Raw genomic sequence first — 4,445 nt, 5'->3', positions numbered from 1 at the left:
GCACTCTTTCTTTTTCTATCACTTTAAAAGACCCACAGTTTAATGAAATGGGTTAAACTTGAATATCTAAAAGTCCTTTTCAATTTTTTAAATCTAAAATCTTTGTCAAAAACATCATAAATGACCCAAATATTCTAGAATATAAAATGATTGAAACAATTTAATTGTATCTGTTGTGTAGATAGGAATTAGCTAAGCTAGGGCAGTCCTTGACTAAGGCAGGTTAAGTGTCCAGTTCAAGGTTACCCAGCTATTAAATGACAGGACTAAGATTTGACCTGAGGTCTCTCTAGATCCACAGCACTTACTCATAAATATTATCACCCTTTCTTCTTCTTTAGATTTGCCTAGATTTATTTACTTCATTCTTTTATGAAGCTCATTGTTTCTTTTATTATTTCTATCATATTTTTAGTATTTGATATATTCCTCCTGCTTTTCTAGGCATTCCATTAATATTTATTGAATAAATAAATCAATATTCTAATGGCTTATTGTTGGTTTATAGACTATATATATGTGTGTGTATTGTTATCCCAAGTTACACTACATTGCACTCCTTTTTTAAAATATGACTTTATTGCAATTTAATTCAGATAGCATACAATTAACCTATTTTAAGTGTATATTCAATGGTTTTTAGTATATTCACAGACTTTTGCAACCATTGCCACAACTAATTTTAGAACATTTTCATCATCCACAAAAGAAACTTCAAACCCATTAGGAGTCATTCCCCTTTCTGCCACACACCCCACCACACCCCACTCTAGCTCAGCCCAAGGCAACCACTGATCTACTTTTTTCTGTATGGATTTGCCTAGTCTGGCCTTTTCATATAAATGGAATCATGGGCTCATACAATATGTGGTCTTTGTAATTGACTTCTTTCACTTGGCTTAATGTTTCCAAGGTTTATCCATATTGTAGTGTGTATCAGAATTCTACCCCTTTTTATGGTAAAATAATACTCCATTTTATGCACAGACCACATTTTATTTATGTATTCATCAGCTGATGGACATTTGGGTTGTTTATACTTTCTGGCTGTTATAAATAATGCTGCTGTGAATAAATTGTGAAAGCTTTTGTGTGGACATGTGTTTACATTTCCCATGGGTACACAACTAGGAGCAGAACGGCTTGGTCATATGGTAAATCTGTGTTTAATCTTTTGGAGTAAGAGCCAGATTATTTTCCAAAACGGCGTCACTATTTTACATTTCCATCAGCAGTGTATGAAGGTTCTATTTCCTTTTGTTCTTGATGTTGTTTTTCATTAAATATATGGTTTCCTAGAAGTACTGTATAATTTTCTTGACATGTTTTCCTGATGTTTTTGAAAAAAGAAAAGCCATTTTGTTCATCACAGATAGAGAAGATTCTAACTAATGAGGTCCATTAACCTCAGAATTACTGGAATAGTTTCCCAGGAGGGCATGAGAGAAGGGATAAGGACTGCCCAAAATATGTTTCAATGGCTGAGGTCAAGAATTCATGGGTGAAGACTGCCATGGTGTTTTCACGTTTTCAAGAGAGAAAGTTTGGTTTAGTTATCTAATGTCTAGGAATTCCCCATGAAACACCATTTCAGCATTTTTAATGCTTTTCAAATAGCCATTAACAAGCCTAGAAGTATTCTTGATTGAAGTTAAGCAGAGATGGGGTCTCTAAATTTATATATATAGTGAAAGACTCCAAATGTAGTCTATGAAATCTCAGCATTTAATAATGGTGATACAAATATTTCCTGGAGACATGCAGGCTAAAATTTATTTCCAAGGTCCTTTGCTGGAAGATTGCCCAATTGGACTAATTTAAAAGAGAAACAGACAAAATGGAATTAATGAAATTCAAAGCATAACAAAAGCACATTACCCTGTATAAGCTGACTTTATATTTAGATGCACTGAAATCTGGCAATAACCAAATTGTGTGTTTAGCTTCTTTAAAGTCTGAGATACTATTAACATTTTGTTGCAAGAAGACAAAGAGCAGCAGCAGCAACAAAATAATAAAGAATTAAAAATGATCACATAAACAAAATGTGGTACATACATACAACGGAATATTATTCAGTCATAAAAAGGAATGAAGTCCTGATGCATGTGACAACATGGATGAATCCTGAGGACATTACGTTCAGTGAAATAAGCCAAACACAAAAGGAAAAATATTGCATGATCTCATTGATATGAACTAGCTATAACAAGGAAATTCACAGAGTTAGAATCTTGAATGTAGGTTACCAGGACATAGATTAGAGGTAGAGAATAGGGAGCTGATGCTTAATTTGTACAGAATTGATGCTTAATTTGTTCAAAATTTCTATTCGGGTTGATTGTAAAATTTTGGAAATGAATGGTGGTGATGACAGCACATTATTGTGTGTGTAGTTAACAGGGCTGATTATGTATGTGACTATGGTTGAAGGGGAAAGTTTTGGGTTGTGTATGTTACTAGAATGAAAGTTAGAAGAAAAAATATGAGACTATAACACAGTGAACCCTGCTGTAGAAGATGGACTGGGGTTAACAGTACAAGTATAAGAATATTCTTTCATGAATTATAGCAAATGCACAACACTAATACAAGGTGCTAATGATAGGGTGGTATATGGGAAAAAATACACCTAATGTAAACTATGGACTATGGCTAAAGAGTACTATTTTAATATTCTTTCATCAATTCTAACAAAGGTACCACACCAATACAAAGTGTCAACAATGGATGGGGTGGGGGGGGGGAGAATAGACTGTCAATTTTACATGATTTTTCTGTAAACCTACAAATCAGGAACAATAACAACAACAATAATAGGACATATTTCACAGGCTGTGTGTGGGTGTTTTAAATGAGGTAATCCATGTAAATTGCTTCATGTAGTATCTAGAACATAGAATCTTTCAATAAATGCTGGCTACTAATGTAAAAACATAGTAGACAATTATAAAAAAAGTGCTATTATCAATTGTAACAAATGTTCCACACCAATATAAGGTGTTGGTGGTGGGGTGGTGTATGGGAATCCTGTAAAATGCATGATTGTTTTGTAAACCTACAACTTCTCTAATAAAAAAATTAAATGCTGTGAGGTAGACATTATGATGCTAATTTTACAGATGAGGAAAATAAGATAGAGAGGTTTAATAATTGGCCAAGGAGCAAATAGAGCCAACATTAAACTTAGGTTTGTCTGGCTCTTAACTCCTATGAGATATTGCATTTAAGATATTTCCAAATAAGAGAAAAATATACCTTATACTTTTGTTGTCGTTTTCCCTTTTTGAAGCTGGGAAGGGACTGCTTGTTCTGCAGTAGGAAGATGTGGAATCAAGAGTACTGCACTAAGAGTTAAGAGATCTGTGTTCTAGCTTTGGTCCTCCTGCCAACTAGCAGTGTGACATTATGCGATTCACTTCACCTCTCTGCACCAACTGGAAATGAACCCTTTACACAAGATAATCTGTACGATCCTTTCCAGTTTTAAGAGTCTATGACACAACACATACAGTGAAATCGAATGTAAATTATGGACTATATGTAGTTAAACAGTACAATTATTGTAATATTTATTCATCAAGTAACAAAGGTACTACACTAATGCAAAGTGCTAATAATGGGGGAAGGGTATATGGAAACTTGGTATTTTCTGCAGAATTTTTCAGTAAACCTATAACTTCTCTAATAAAAAAATTAAAAAATTATCACAAAATATTTTTGTAGTAATTGTATAAGCACATAATATGGGATATACTCTACTTTTATCAGTAAATATAATATTATACCATAATTATGATAAAGGTAAATTCCTCATTTAGAACATATATCATTTGAAGAGACAATCTCACTAACAAAGAGAAAGCAGAATTTTTTTGTGGTTATTTTTGCAAATGTTGCCAATACCTTCCCTACTGAATTTCCACTAATTCAGAGAGCCACTTTTTCAATAATATATTGTTTAGATTAGTAAAGCATCTATCCCTCTCCATTGCTGGTTTAAATAACATTTCCAAATTCTTTATTCCTTTCATCAGGAGGCAGTTAAGAAGACATCATTCATAATTTTCCATTTAGCTAATCTTCCTGCTTTTATCTATGGTCTCTTTCAAACATCCCTTCAAGGTACTAAATCCATTTAATACCTTTGCTATGAAGCTATACTAACACCTTGCTAAAGAAGACCATCAAGCTCTTACCATTTGCCAATTTTTCATGCCTTCTTGTGTATGGGCTAAATTTCACAAACTGATTGAAAAGTAATCCTTAGAAACATGGTTTAAATGGTTACAAATTACATCTGTGACACATCTATATAACAGAAAAAAATCATCAACACTTAAGTTTGGGGTCCAGAGTATATAATATACTCAAGAAGAAATTAAAACAGGTATTTCAATGCAAGTTCATCAGTGATGAATGAAATGCATAATGTGTATGGAAAT

Source organism: Choloepus didactylus, chromosome 11, assembly GCF_015220235.1.
Source record: "Choloepus didactylus isolate mChoDid1 chromosome 11, mChoDid1.pri, whole genome shotgun sequence".
Classification (NCBI taxonomy): Eukaryota; Metazoa; Chordata; class Mammalia; order Pilosa; family Megalonychidae; genus Choloepus; species Choloepus didactylus.
This window is presented reverse-complemented; position numbering follows the sequence as displayed.